Source organism: Giraffa tippelskirchi, chromosome 12 (assembly GCF_054371585.1).
Source record: "Giraffa tippelskirchi isolate mGirTip1 chromosome 12, T2T-mGirTip1v1.2.pri, whole genome shotgun sequence".
Taxonomy (NCBI): domain Eukaryota; kingdom Metazoa; phylum Chordata; class Mammalia; order Artiodactyla; family Giraffidae; genus Giraffa; species Giraffa tippelskirchi.
This window is the reverse complement of record NC_137286.1, coordinates 126,309,172-126,325,867: the sequence shown is the minus strand read 5'-3', so window position 1 is coordinate 126,325,867 and position 16,696 is coordinate 126,309,172. Positions and strand designations below refer to the sequence as shown.

At 35.4% G+C, this 16,696-nt stretch overlaps 1 long non-coding RNA gene across 1 annotated transcript in view; it reads left to right on the top strand.

Moving 5' to 3' along the window:
• The window catches only part of LOC145529436 (uncharacterized), a 294,204-nt gene that overhangs the window by 53,924 nt on the left and 223,584 nt on the right, over nt 1-16,696 (top strand). Inside the window, exon 4 of the long non-coding RNA XR_014071225.1 lies at nt 1,411-1,572. This is a non-coding gene — a long non-coding RNA (uncharacterized LOC145529436). The remainder of the gene's footprint in view (nt 1-1,410; nt 1,573-16,696) is intronic.

Below are 16,696 nucleotides of genomic sequence, written 5' to 3'. Positions count from 1 at the left end.
TAATTTGAATAAAGTAGGGAAACCACTAGACCATTCATGTATGACCTAAATTGAATCCCTTACAATTATACAGTTTTGTTGGCAAAGTACCTTAAAATGAGAGCTATCAAGGCCCATTGGTTGTTTGGGCTCAAGAGTCCCTCTGAAGACATACCTGGAGAATGTTAGTCCTGGATAGAGTCTCACTTTTGGTCAAAATTGTGTTTGAGGATGGCACTACAGCAACCGTAAGAGTCTACTCACTAGGGTCTAATCTACTTATATGCTCATGGTTTGTAATCCATTTCTATGCTTATATTTTGAGGTTGACTTAGGTGAAATTTGCCATTACATCCAAAGGAATGTCTGTATACTTTCCAGGTTAAACATTAACAACCTAAGAGCTATGTGGTCACTGAGAAATACAGATTTTAGCTTCTAGACGCTTTTGGAAGCTCAACCTCTAGTTCTCATACTTGGTTTTCATGGAAGGTATAATACACCACCCTAAAGTGGTGCAGGCTAATTCTGTTGGCCCATATTTACGAGCATATGAGGTTTTAGATCTTGTTTCTAGTTATTATCTGTGACAAATGAAGTATAATACTTGTACCCTAAAATAAAATTCACTGCTTATTTCAGGTATAAAAATGCAGGGGTGATTTTGTGGGGGTTTTTTGTATGAAAAGTCACATATAAAACATCAAAGCATGATTTCTGTGAGTAAGTGAATAAGGAAAGTCTCTTCTCTAGTCTAGAGAGCTGTGCCAGCCTGGCTGGGGTCTGGAAACTCTTTGCTGTGAGAAAGATAAAAGCTTTGTCCTGCCATGCAGATGCCTTGGGTCCCAGTTGTTTATTTCTGTAAACTTGATCCAAAAGGGAAAGACAGGCTTAGGAATATGTTTTAACAAGACAGCTCTGAGGACAGAACTTAGAATGTGGCTATTAAATTCTTCTGCTTCAATTTATAGATTATTATGTTCCAAGACTTTGTCTGAGCTGTTTTCTTACCTGCCTTCAAGCAGAGAAGCTTGATTTCGATCAGATCTCCTGTCAGTGTCATGGGTAATGAAAGTGCTACTGAGAGTACCAACTCCACAGGAAGTATCGAAAGGCTTAGATAGAGACTGATAGAGACACTCCTGATCACAGGAGTGGAGCAGGGAGAATGCGTACGTAGAGGGCAGGTCTCCCACTTGGCCAAAGATCCTAGCATAGATGATACTGGTTGGAAAAATAAGACCCAAGGCTAGAAGCATATCTGCCATTTTATGTTGTAAAGTACTATTTTTCACTTTATATCAGTGATGAGGTCAGATATTTTATCTTTTGTATCTGTATTAGGAAGTGTAGAAAGAGCAAGGAAGGACAAAGCAATGGAGTATATATACACTCTCTGAGAAGTGAGCATGTTCAAATTTTCTATTTCAGAGCAAGCATTTTCAAAATGAAGACTGTGACTAGATCACTGTTTGTCCATTTGGCTGCTGTGACAATATACCAGACTGAGTAGCTTATAAACCCAGATATTTATTTCTCAAAGTTCTGGAGGCTTGAAGTCCAAAATCAAGGTGCCAGCATGGTCGCATTCTGGTAAGAGGCCTCTTACTAGGTCATAACCAGTGTCTTCTCACTGCGCCTCACAGGGTAGAAGTGGGGAACGATCTCTGGGTTCTCTTTTATTAGAAGACTGATACATTTTTTTTTAAATAAATTTATTTATTTTAGTTGGGAGCTAATTACTTTACAATATTGTAGTGGTTTTTGCCATACATTGACATGAATCAGCCATGGGTTTACATGTGTTCCGCATCCTGAACCCCCCTCCCACCTCCCTTCCCATCCCATCCCTCTGGGTCATCCCATTGCCCCAGCCCTGAGCATTTGTCTCATGCATCGAACCTGGAATGGTGTTCTGTTTCACATATGATAATATACATGTTTCAATGCTATTCTCTCAGAACGTCCCACCCTCACCTTCTCAGAGTCCGTAAGACTGTTCTATGCATCTGTGTCTCTTATTCTGTCTCGCATATAGGGTTATCGTTACCATCTTTCGAATTCCATATATATGCATTAGTATACTGTATTGGTGTTTTTCTGATACATTTTTAATAAATTTTTCTTGGAGTATAGTTGATTTACAGTATTATGTTAGTTTCTGCGGTACAGCAAAATGAGTCGGTTATACATGCACATATATCCACTCTTTTTTAGATTCTGTTCCCATATAGGTCACTGTAGAGTACTAAATAGAGTTTCCTGTGCTATACAGTATAGGATATTATGAGTTATCTATTCTATGTACATAGTAATGTGTGTATGTCAATTGTGATCTCCCAATCCCAGTCTCCTTTCTTCCTGATAACCATAAGTTTGTTTTCTACATCTGTGACTCAACTTCAGTTTTGTAAATAGGTTCTTTTGTACCATTTAAGAAGACTAATCTTATTTATGAGAGCTCCATCCTCATGACCTAATCACCCCCCAAAGACCTTGCTTCCTAATGCCATCATCTTTGGGAGTTAGAATTTCAACATATGAATTTTGGCTGGTCACAAACATTCAGGCAAGAATAATCACAATCCTTCCAAAATATGATTATTGATGCTATTAGATAAAGATGAAAGATCTGAATAAACTAAGGACTGATCTGAAGTATATCTTTGATTTGTCATCTCTCCATACTAATATCTTCAAATCAAAAAACTAATGACTATAAGTATCTCTGACATAGATTTACTTCAACTTTAGAAGTCAGTGACATAATATTCCTATTATAGAGTATGGATTTTCCCCTTAATGGCAACTAAACATTATTTGTTGAAGATAACATTGATCTGTTAATAATGTAGTCAGGGAGCACATCTCGAATGTGTAAAAATACCTTTCAAAGAAAATACTTTGTTTAAATTAATGTGGTTATATATTTAAATGTGCTGTTAAAACAAGCACATTTTAATATATGACTGCTTCAATTTTAAGGAAAAAAAAGGATCTTCTTCAGTACCTCAGTGGTAAAGCATCTGCCTGCAAAGCAGAAGATGTGGGTGCAGTCCCTGGGTTGGGGAGATATCCTGGAGGAAGAAGTGGTAACCCACTCCACTACTCTTGCCAGGAAAATCCCATGGACAGAGGAGCCAGCAGGCTACAGTCCATGGGGTCATGGAGAGTTGGACACAACTCAGCAAGTGTGCGTGCATGTTAAAACAAGTCCAAATGGAAGACAAGGAAATATATAAGGAACTCTAACACAGCTTCCAAACATTTGTAATGGGGAAAATGATGTTCTGTCCACTAACAGGAGTTTTATATAAATCAGGAGATTTTTTTTTAATGAATTTAAAGGAAATTTGTTCCAATTCAATAACAAAATTTATCATGTAAAAATTATGTAAATAGAGCTGAAAGATCACATAATGGTTTGAAATGAGGTGCAATTTAAAGTGTAATATGGTATTTGGATTATTCTTGCCATTGCCATTATATCTTTCAGGCCATCAGACTTGTTTACCCTTTTATTTTTTGATATAGATCTGATTAAAGTTCAGGAAAAATGAAAACAAAATCAGTGAGTTAAGTGACAGAATAAGTCATTTCATCTAGGCTTTATAATTAGAGTTTTATTTGTATTTTATCATTAGGAATAAAAAAATATTTGAATGAGAAATTTGCATTCCTCTGAAAACCCTTAGAAAAATAGACCATAAGTCTAAAGACAATGTAAAAGATTTAAAAACTGTGATCATATACAGGTGCAAAATATTCAAAATTAGTGTATGAGAATGCAAGAATGAAATAAACCATATCCTGACTGAGGATTAAACTAGGCATAAAGTAACTGAAGTTCTTTTTTTTTTAACATTGGATCAGAAAACTAAAACTGCTGTATCATTTTTAATTCCATTTTTTTAAATTTAATTGATTTTTTGAATGCTGAATTAGCAGAAAATAATATAACTGATATTGGCCAGGAAAACATTTGATGGTGGTTGCAGACCATTTGGAAATTCTATTTTGTTAATATCTTTGGCTGTAAAAGCAATCAAGACAGCATCTACTTTTATTCTAAAAGTATATTCATTGATAATCCCTACCTCTCTGTTTGATAAAAGTGGTAATATTAAGAGAAGAAGAATTTGCCTAACATTCTGACATTCTAATCATTTATCAGTGCATTTGCTATTTACTCTATTTTGAACTGAAATGTATTTCAATTTGATTGACCTATGCTTGTATGATTAAAATAATTTTACATACAGTTATACATTATATATGGTTTTGTAATATAGTTCATTATATAGTACAACCATTAGATGATTATTCTAGTCATGTGTGATATGAGCTCAACATTTCCAATAATACTTGTAATAAAAGCAACTATTATAATTTTATTAAGTACTTTATGGTTTACAAAGTACTCTAATAACAATACCAATTCTGTATGTATTAAAAACATGTAATTTTCTATCTCCCTGTAAGGGTTATAGTTTTAGTAACTACATAAGTATTTATAATGCCTAGATATATGTAAAGGTAAATTATGTGGCTAGAAATAAATAAAGGGATAGAGCGAGATGAGACTGTTATAAAGAACAGAGCAAGGAACAGAGCAAATATTAATGCCAGAAAACATGAGGACTTAGGGGGAAGAAAGAATAAAAAGCTGAAATTATTGAGAAAAGAGAATTAAGAAGGGTAAAGTCACGAGGGTTGAAAACACTGATATTTAAACCTGTAGAGGAGATAAGGAAAAGACATTTAAAGAAAGACAGAGGGGTCTGAGAAAACAGTGCATCCACTTTTCCTAATTTATGAATGGAAAACCTTCTAGTTTATTTGAAATCTACAGCTTGTTAAACAGCATCCAGTGCACAGCTAGATTCATGCTTGATGCAAAAGGAAACAGTTTCTTGTTCAAATATGTAATTCCCCCAAATCTCATCATGGTCTTCATTTTTTTTTTTTAGTATATTCACGTTAATTGCATGCTGCTTAAGTGTGGTTTTACATATTTACTCTCAGCAGCTCACTTTTAGAGCTACATTTATTTTCCCACAAATGAGTCTTTCAGCTCTTCAATAAATGCTCTTTCAATATTTGATATGGTGGTATGTATGCGGTTGCTGTCTTATCCTAAATTAAATGTTTATTTGAGACACTTCATTTAAAGTGTTTTCATTTTATACTCATTTTAGTTGGAAAAGCAATCATACAGTCTCATTCAAGCTATCTTTTCCTCTGGCATTATTGTTCTTGTTAGTGGTGAAGTAACCTGAAAAGAGGGGATAAAAATCAAAATGAAAAACACATGCAAACAAATTGTAGCTTCCAGTCTTCACAATGGACATACTGCAAACACAAAAAAAGGTTTAGCCGTAGTCTCTGACTATGCCACTTCAGTTCACAAAGGCCTATTTGTTCATTCACAACGAACAAACAAACAAACAAACAAAAAAACAAACTGAATTCCACTGAGGGGAAAATCCTATACTTAATAGCCACATTGATGGCATTTTCATTTTCCTGCTTTAGGACTTGGGACTAATGTGATTTCACTATAAAGAATTTGTGATTCTTTTAAGAGAAAATGGCTGAGTGTAGGAAATATTTTTTTTTTATGTTGGTTAAGATTGCAGAAAAGATGTCATAGAGTCTATGTACAAAGCAATACCACATCATTTATGTCTTTATCTGATGATGCTTCACTGTATTTTTTATGCTTCCACTCTTCCCAGTACATCTCTGGCACAATTTCACCCCCTTTTGCATGTTAAGGATAAAATCTCTGTTTCCTTCTTCTCTTATTTCTAACTTGGCATCTAAATGTTATTATGAACATTATCTATGTTCCTGTGAAGTGACATGAGAGATTATCGGTTAAAGGGGTAGTGAAATATTCAGCTATGAAGGCATATTTATAAGTTCTGAACCGTTTTATTTATTTCAGCTTGCTATAAATAGAAAAACATGCATTTGAAATATAAAATAAGGCCATCGAATTTATAGGATAAGGGTGCCAGGGCATAGTAAATGAAAACACAGGGTGCACAGTTAAATTTAATTTTGAAATGAATGTCAAACAGGTTTTCTATTTAAGTATTCCATGTGATATTTAGGACACTCTTGTACTAAAAAATGTCACTGTTGTTTATCTGAATTTCAAATTTAACTGAGTGTGCTTTATTTTATATGATAGCCCCATTGGGGAAGATATTATGATCTTGGCCATAAGATCTTTGTGTCATAAATTTCTATCATTTTAGGAGGAAGAAAAATCTAAATTATACAATTTATCCATTGCTATTATGGTTAATTACTAAAAATTAAAATAAAGTAAATGAAAAAATAAAAATTAAAGTATATGATTAAAATTCACCAAGTTAATTATCCTATCCTATGATTAAAATTACCAATTAAATTAACAAAATGCTAACCTATTCCCTTTATATTTCCTAACTGAATTGGATTGAAGCAGTATTTATTCTATAATCATTAATTTTGTTTATTATGCTATGTCAGTTTCAAATTTTGTGGTTCTGTTTTTTGTATTTCAAGCCATAGAATATTTTCCCCAAATACTATATATGTTACCTAGTATTTACTTTGTAATCTAATAAGAAAATGATATTGTTGGTATGTGTGAATCTGAGAAACAGTGCTGTCTGAGTGTTTTCTCTGAGTTTCCTTCAATGGACTCTGGGATCCTACTCCCAGAAGAAGAAAATAAAAACAATGAGAAAGGAGAAGAAGGAAAATGTCTTTAACTTTCTATTTAAACTTTTTAATAAGCAATTTCTTTCAGAATACTTAAAGAAAATAACCCCAGTGTCCTTCCATTTGCATAAATCTCAAATAACTATTTATGTTAACAAATGCAACTTTCCTTTCTCATAGACCTATTTCTTTTAGTAACTTAGCAGCAAAGTGGTACAGAGTAAATGCGGAGGCCTTTGATTATGATGGCTGACATTATCTATGTTCCTGTGAAGTGACATGAGAGATTATCGGTTAAAGGTTTTCCTTAGATTAAAAAAAAACAAAAATAAAACCTCAAAGATGTGCTTTGTTGAAGCCAGCTTTTCTTTTATCTAAAACATTTTCTCATCAAATCTCAACTATCCATGTTAGTATCTTTCAACGCTATTAATGCCATAAATCTTAGAATTATTTCCTTGGAGAAGAAAATGGCAACCCACTCTGGTATTCTTGTCTGGAGAATCCCATGGACAGAGGAGCCTGGTGTGCTACAGACCATGGGGTCACAAAGAGTCAGACTCAACTAAGTGTTCAACACACAAACATCTTAGAATTGTAGACTATACCGATATATGTTAGTTTATTGCATTGATATTTCTTTAACTAGGGTAAAAAAATTGATATTTTTTCTTAGTTTTTGCCAATTAGAAATGTTCCTCTCTGTACCTGAGTTTAAATATTGATACTACTCTGGGTCCATAAAGTCTTTCCCTTTATCCTATAGAAACAGGTCTTCTGGGCCCCATATGTAAGAGGCTATATGTCACCTTGGTTTAATGTGATCCTTCTACTATTCCTTTCTTTTCTCTATGTTACAGAAACCCTAGTAGTTGTTTGGCTTCTTCATTTCCAGAAGTGGCAGCAGTATTCTATTTTGTTATTGCAAAGGACTAAAAACTCCCCCCTTTATTATAAATCACCTTGTGTAAAAAAATCTTGGAATTTATTGACTCTCTGCCTACCAGAATTTTAGAAATTTCCCTAGAGATAAGCAAAGAACAATAATAAATGTCACAAAGATGTTAATAAATTTAATAGTAGAAATAGGTCAAGTTCAACTGCTTAGATAATCACACTATAGAAAGATAGAAGATTTAATTAAAAGAAGCATTTTGGGGAAGTTCTAGGTTGGTAGCTTTTAAGATACTACTGAGACAACCTTCTTTGTAGTAAAGTCCAAAGAAGGCAGGAAAGACAGCCTGTGATGTTTTCCAGTACTTTTTTGGCTATAGAGTAATTTCTTGTTGAGGTGGGTGTTCCAAAAATTTAAGTGAGTTAATCCCCCTTAAATTAGATTTATTTGTTAAGTGTGTGTGGGATTATCCAAAAAAATCATAGCATAGCATACCATATTCTCAGATGGGGAATTAGAGATTCATTCATTTTAACTGAGTAAACACTTAAGGAACTTGCTGAAGTTTTTAGTTGATGGTACAAGATTTAACTTTTTATGAGTAAATTAAGTGTTGATTTTAGAGACTCTAAAGATTAAGCATTTTAAATCATTCCTTTATTCATTAGATATCATTCATGAGATAAGATACATCATGAATTTTCCTCCACAGTAACAATGTTTCAAATGCAATGTGGAAAATGGTAATTTATAGCATGATTTATTATGCTTATGTCATTACCTCCAAATAATTTATGTCATCATGTTTGTGGGGTATAACATCGATCATATGTCAGTATTGCTATAAATATGAGCAGCCCTCTGCACCTTTGCCTTTATGTCTGATCCTTATTCTTGCTTGAAGTTTTTTAAAGGTTTTAATATTCCCAAAATAAGGACACATAAATACTTTTTTAAAAGTATCACCTTAGCACACAGACTACTTTTAATGATGTTAGCTAGGTTGTTTAAAAAAATAAAAACAATTAAAATAATCATTTGTTTTGGAACTACTTACATCAATCTTCCTTAAAATAAAGTGTTTTATATTTTATTTACTTACCTTAGATTGGTGCAAATGTAATTGCGGTTTGGGACCGTGAATTTTAAATCGTCATAACTAGGCTCAAACACATCTTCATTAATCAAATAGGAATCGTTACAATCAACACATTTTTGCCAAGGAGAAATAAGTTTGTTTATTCCTGTAACATAAAAATCCATGCTTCAGGATTCAACAAACTCTTCAAAAGCATTTTCTTCCTCCTCCTGTCTATGGAAGCATTATCCCTGCAAAAAGTTGTCAAGATGCTTGAAGAAATGGTAGTCCATTGACAAGAGGTCAAGAGAATAGGGCAGATGAGGCCAAATTTCATAGCCCAATTTGTTCAACTTTTGAATCATTGGTTGTGCAACATGTGGTTGGGTGTTGTCATGGAGAAGAATTGGATCAGTGCCTTTCTATTGATCAGTGCTGGCTGTAGGACTTGCAGTTTACAGATAATTTCATTGATTTGCTGAGCATACTTCTATAATGGTTTCACTGGGATTCAGAAAGCAGTAGTGGATCAGAGCAGCAGCAGACCACCAAACAGTGACCATGATGTTTTTTGGGTGCAAGTTTGGCTTTGGGAAGAATTTGGAGCTTCTCAGTACAACCACTGAGCTGGTCATCTCCAGTTGTCATGTAAAATCCACTTTTTGTCACATATCACAATCCAGTCAAGAAATAGTTCATTGTTGTTGCATAGAATAAGGGAAGACAACATGTCAAATTGATGATATGATTTTTTTTTTTTGATTTGCAATGAGCTCATGAGGCACCCACCTATCAAGCTTTTTCAACTTTCCAATTTGCTTCAAATGTGAATGATTGTAGAATGGTTGATGTTGAGTACTTTAGAAACTTCTACTGTAGCTGTAAGAGGATCATTGAAGATGATCCTCTTAACAGATCATAGTCAACTTCCAATGGCCAGCCACTGCACTCCTCATCTTCAAGGCTCTCATCTCATTTACAATACTTCTTGAACCACTACTACACTGTATGTTTGTTAACAGTTCTTGGGCCAAATGTGTTGCTGATGTTGTGAATTTGTCTCCTCTGCTTTACGACCCATTTTGAACTTGAATAATAAAATTCTCTGAGTTTGCTTTTTGTCTGACATTATTTCCCTGGGCTGGAGGAAGCACAAGCTGGAATCAAGATTGCTGGGAGAAATATCATTAACCTCAGATATGCAGATGACACCACCCTTATGGCAGAAAGTGAAGAAGAACTAGAGAGCCTCTTGATGAAAGTGAAAGAGGAGAGTGAAAAAGTTGGCTTAAAGCTCAACATTCAGAAAACTAAGATCATGGCATCTGGTCCCATCACTTCATGGCAAATAGATGGGGAAACAGTGGAAACAGTGGCTGACTTTATTTTTCTGGGCTCCAAAATCACTGCAGATGGTGATTGCAGCCATGAAATTAAAAGACGCTTACTCTTTGTAAGGAAAGTTATGACCAACCTAGACAGCATATTAAAAAGCAAAGACATTACTTTGCCAACAAATGTCCGTCTAGTCAAGGCTATGGTTTTTCCAGTGAGCATGTATGGATGTGAGAGCTGGACTATAAAGAAAGCTAAGCGCCAAAGAATTGATAATTTTGAACTATGGTGTTGAAGAAGACTCTTGAGAGTCCCTTGGACTGCAAGGAGATCCAACCAGTCCATCCTAAAGGAGATCAGTCCTGGGTGTTCATTGGAAGGAAAGATGTTGAAGCTGAAACTCCAATACTTTGGCCACCTGATGTGAAGAGCTGCCTTATTTGAAAAGACCCTGATGCTGGGAAAGATTGAGGGCAGGAGGAGAAGGGGATGGCAGAGGATAAGATGGTTAGATGGCATCACCGACTCAATGGACATGGGTTTGGGTGGACTCCGGGAGTTAGTAATGGACAGGGAGGCCTGGCGTGCTGCGGTTCATGGGGTCGCAAAGAGTCAGACACGACTGAGCAAATGAACTGAACTAACCATAAATATAAAATACACTGCAAGTAACGAATTTTTAGCAACACATAAAGCAAGAAATGTGCATTAAAATGATGTATGACATAACCACATTTATTTAAGTAGCATTCCAATATCAATGGCAAATTCAACAGTGCAAAATGGCAATTACTTTTGTACCAACCTAATAATAACACAAATGGTGCTCTTTTCCTAGTTTAATTAATGGCTTTGTACCAACCATTTTCAAATACTCCACATCCTGAAAATCTTCATTACTGCCAGCCTGTGAATGGACAGATGTGGCAACATAAATTCAGGGTAAAACAGAGCAAGATGTGAATTCTACATTCAAATAAGTCAATATAGAAAGTTTCTTGTATTTCATGGACCCATTCTAATGGAAGTGCCAAAAATTTGTCTTTCACAAGTGACAGAAAAATGAAGTTTATCTTATCAAAACAAAATACCACTGGAAAGGAACTTAAGCATAGACTATATAATATATGAATGGAACGTTTTCAAAAATTCTACATACTTATTTTCTGATTTTGAAAAAAAATTATGTGTTTGTCTTTTTAAAAAGTACAATAAAATAATTTTTCTCAAAACAATTCCATTGTAATACGAAGAGCCAGAAGCCAGAAGTACAGACTGAAGTTTCTAAGCCAGCGCATACGCTACTTGCAGAAAAATGCATGAAGTGTTTAATGCATCCAGAATCCAGTTTCCTTCTCTGTGGAGTAAAAGGATTATATTAAAATTCAATATAATGTTTAAAATTATAAAAATCTATAAGTTGACAACCCGAAGATACCTCCAGTATCTCTTTCTTCTTTAACAAAATGGTTTAAATAATTCTTATGATTTTAATATTCTCAAAATATAATTTTGTGAATATTTTGAGGTATCCAGTGATTACCTCATATATTATCAACTCTGCTATTAGAAAAAAAATGTAAGGGATTTCAATTTTTTGTCTGATCAATCATCATTAACAAGAATTGGTCACAGATTATATTTATTAGTCAGCTTTATATCAATATATGCTTTAAGCATTAAAATGTAGGCTTCTTATTTTATTATGAAAAATCAGAATCAGTAATTTGACTCTTCCTGAGATTTTTTTCAGTGATAGGGTTAGGAAAGAGGAAAAAGCAATACATGAGAGGAGGCAATAGAAAAAGAAAACAAGACAAAAAAGTTAGAATTGTGTGATAGCATCAGAACCTGAACCAAAATCATGGCAGTAAAGTGCATTGAAAGCTGTCTTTTGCCAAGCCCGTATAAACATTGTGATGTGACTAAATCCCTGGTAGATTTATATTGAGTATCCAGATCTAAAATAATTATGCAAATGTGAAGTATTATGGCTAACACATAAAAAGTTAATTATTTTGAATTTGTTAACATTACCAAAAAAATGAGGGTTAATGGGTCAATCCTGTCTGACTCTTTGTGACCTCATGGACTGTAGCCCTCCAGGTTTCTCTGTCCATGAAATTCTCCCTGCAAGAATACTGGAGTGGGTTGCCTTTCCCTTCCCCAGGGGTTCTTCCCGACCCAGGGATCAAACCTAGGTCTTCTGAATTGCAGGCAGATTCTTTACCCGAGCCACCAGGGAAGCTGATTAAAATTACAAATCAGATTGCAACTCTTATTAGTCATGTAAATGTTTAGTTATTATTTTTATTAGCATCGGTATTAGCATTGTCTGTTTTTTTCTTGTTTTCTCTTTTTCACAGATCATTAAATAACAACCAACTTATTTTGGCTTCTATAAAATTCTGGAATTATGAGAGATAAATAGAATAGCAATGTGAGTAGGACTCTGACAATTATATGTGCAAGCTTTCAGTATGATATGGAAATGGGAGAGTTTAAGGAGAAAAATGATTCATTATATTGTGGGTTAAATTTTTGAAATATGTAATAATCAAAGCATGAACAAATATGTAGAAGCAAGGAGCATAAATGATATGAAGAAATGGGGAAGAAGGAAAAGCTGCAGGGAAGAAGTTACATTTCTTCTAGGTCTTGAAAAGGAGGCTTTATGTATTGATAAACTAAGGGTAACATGTAGAAATTAAAGTTGAAAGTATTGGATAGCGTTAGTGTGTTGAATTAGCTACTACAAAAAGGCTGGCTGAAAGAGACTACAATTTGCAACATGGTCTGTTGCTTTGAAACCTGATTTACATATTTTTTTTATTGCTAAGACATTTCATTTCCTTGTTCTTCTAAAACAGTTTAATTAACTTTTTGTGAATTACTGTGAACAGATATCTGCTTTTGTGTTTTTAGATAGGGAGTCTGGGTTAAAGGTGCTTTGGGAAATAGCTTTGTATTGCCAACAAGTGAGATGTTTTCAGGCAGCGCTAAGAGAGCCATTCTTCTGAAATTTATGTTCTAAACGTGTTTGGAGATTGCTGTTTGTCTAAAATTAATATACCCATAGGTCCCTCTAAAATATATAGAAATATTAATATTATATATAAAATTTAAAATTTAGACATAAAACTCAGGAAGCAAAGCACAATAGCCACTCATTTCCATATGCAGATCATTATACTATACGTGTACAGACTAGGACAATGAAGCAGATGCTAGACCAGATTTTCTGTTCACACAAACACACAATAATATTGATTCATCTAGTGACAGTGTGTTAAATATTCCAGACATTGTACTAGATTCCAGACTCATTGTTGAAAACATAATAGACAAGAGACAGCTCTTCCCCTTGCTTAGAATGTTGGCTGAGATGGATATGTGGTGAAGCTACACAGAGTCAAGTTCATGTGATAATGAACACCTTCACAGTTTGGATCTGTGTTCAATATCTTTTATTTTAAGTAACTCAAAGAGATAGGCTCTTATATAGCCTGAAGAGGGTATTTTATGCCTCTGAATTTTTTATACCTTTCTCTAAAGAGATCTCTTGCTCTATAGCTCTAAAGAAGAGAAAGTCACTACTTATACTTGTTTTAGCCGAGTTACTGCGAAACACTCCAGCCCATTGGTAGAAAGGTAGTAATAGCCTCATCTTAAAAAAGTACCTTTTTAATCCTTTAACAAGATATTGTGTGGTAGCCAAATCAAAGAATAGCCATCTTTTCACATTTGGAGCTTTTCATCCCAGCACACTGATTTCCTCTCTTGGATTTCTTTTTTTTTTTTTTTTTTGAGACTTACAATAATTTTGGTTTAGCTGATTATTTAAAAGTGAAACCTGCATTTATTTCTCATATGTACTATATAAAGGTAATCAGAATCTTATCACTGATATTTGAGCTCACTCTCTAAGACTACAGCATCCTACCCCATCCAAAACCTACTTGAGCAGAAATCCCCCTCCCCGCCTTTCTTTTTTCATGTAACAAAGAAATGGAAAAATCAGGCTGACTGAAGACAGACTCTTTTCCAAGAAAGAAAAGGACAGAGAGAGAATATAACTAGTGTATGCATAGACTCATCTTCTAAACAAATAAGTTAGAACACTCTTTCTAAGTCCTCTATGGCTCACGAGATATAGAAGAGAGAAGGCAGTAGGGAACTAGGGTCTTTTTTAAGAGAAAACATTGGCAGTGGAAAATAAGATCTCATCCTACATCAATAACATATGCTTTGCCCATAAGCAGCCTGGCTGATCTGACATCTTATGATTTTTCTGCACTTCCAACCAACACTGAACCACTCTGAACTCCCAACTTTTGCGCCAGTGTTTTAAACATGTTCCCATATCAGAGAAATCTAGTCCCACTGCTTAAAATGCTTTATTTAAGATTTCATGCCATTCACATGACTTTGTTTCATTTGGATCTCTTTTCAAATGTCTTATCTGAGAGTCCTGAGAGTCCAAACAGCATTCTCTAAGACAAACCACAACATCGGAACAGTTCTTTACTTGGTTCATAACTCTTTTGAAACCTGGCATTTCATTCTGTATTTAGGTTCTATGTTTTGTCATTTTCTATTTACTCACTGGAATTTAATTTCTCTGAGAATTGTGTTTAGTGCTCTTCTCTCAGTGCCTAGTACAATACCTAATGATCTATCATGGTTGTTGTTCAGTCTCTCAGTCATGTCTGACTCTTTGCAACCTCATGGACTGTAGCATGTCAGACTTTCCTGGCCTTCACTATCTCCCTGAGTTTGATCAAACTCATGTCCTTTGAGTCTATGATGCCATACAACCATCTCATCCTCTGTCACCCCTTTCTCCACCTACTCTCAAACATTCAAGCATCAGGGTCTTTTCCAGTGAGTTGAGTCTTTGCATCAGGTGGCCAAAGTATTGGAGCTTCATCTTCAATATCAGTCCTTCCAATGAATATTCAGGGTTGATTCCCTTTAGAACTGACTGGTTTGATCTTGAAGTACAAGGGACTCACAAGAGTCTTCTCCAGTACCACAGTTCAAAAGCATCAACTCTTTGGCACTCAGCCTTCTTTATGGTCCAACTCTCACATCCATACATGACTAATGAAAAAGCAATAGCTTTGACTATATGAAGCTTTGTCAGCAAAGTGATGCCTTTGCTTGTTAATATGCTCTCTAGGTTTGCCATAGCTTTTCTAACAAGGACCAAGCATGTTTTAATTTCAGGGCTGCAGTCACTGTCCACAGTGATTTTGGAACCCAAGAAAATAAAGTCTGCCACTGTTTTGTCGACAAAAGGATGCATAACGTGAGAGGTGTGAGGGCCAAAAAGCAGGCTCTTGTATAACCCTCAGAAATGAATTGTCAAGGAGACACAGATGCTGACAAAGCAAGAGATTTTACTGGGAAGGGGCACCTGGGTGGAGAACAGAAGGGTTAGGGAACCCAGGAGAACTGCTGTGTCATGTGGCTTGCAGTCTCGGATTTTATGGTGATGGGATTAGTTTCTGGATTGTCTTTAGCCAATCATTCTGACTCAGAGTCCTTCTTGGTGGCACACCCATTGCTCAGCCAAGATGAATACTAGTGAGAAGATTCTGGGAAGTGGTCCGACACGTGATGTCTCCTTTGAACCTTTCCCAAACTTTTCTGGTTGTTGGTGGCTTATTAGTTCCATGTTCCTTACTAGGACCTGCTGTTGTAAAATAACTCACACAAGTGGTTACTATAGTGCTTGGCTATGGTGGGCAGTTTCAGTCATTGCTAACAGATTTAGTGATTCCCTGGATATGAAGAGTTGCAAAGATTGGGGTCTTGAAATCATTTCTTGAAAATATCTGACTATCTAAAGACCTGTTCACCAGTTTTCCTGGAACAGAGAGTGCCTCACTCTCTATCCTGATTTCCTCTTAGGTGGTATTTTGAAGGTCAGTAGCTGCAGCAGCACAGGGCTCAGTCTCCACAGAGGCAGAGGGCAAATGTTTTTGTTGTTGATCAGTCACTGGCAAATGCTCTTGGCAAGTGCCAATTTGTACTTGACAAATGGAGAAAAGGAATAAGTGGTACTATTAAGTCTAGTTGGGCTTCCCAGGTGGCTCTAGTGGTAAAGAACATACCTGCCAATGGAGGAGGCATAAGAGATACAAGCTTGATCCTTGGGTCAGGAAGATCTCCTGGAGGAGGGCATGACAACTCACTCTAGTATTCTTTCTTTCCTGAAGAATCCTATAGACAGAGGAGCCTGGAAGGCTACAGTTCATAGGGTCACAAAGAGCTGGACACAACTGATGCAATTTAACATGCAAAGCATTATGTCTAGTAGGGTGTTGAAGCAGGAATCCGAGTTCTTGTTCTCAGAATCGAAGAATGAACTTCACAAACATACAACCACTCTTGGTAGCAAGCACACAGGATTTATTTCAGAGAGAAATAAAGTACAAAGCTCTCGGCATAGACACTGAGAGGGAGTGAAGTGCCTGAAAAGGTGGGACTTACAGCAGGTTATAGCCTTACTAGTATTGATTGTACACTTATGATTGGTTCTTACTTTTAAAATATGTCATTTCTAGCCAATCAGCTTAAAGGTCACAATGTTTAACTTGATATCTTTATGGCTTCTTTTTATCCTCGGATTCTCAATTTGCCCCTCTAGGAGTGGAAATCATGGATTTAGGCACTATAGGCTTTAA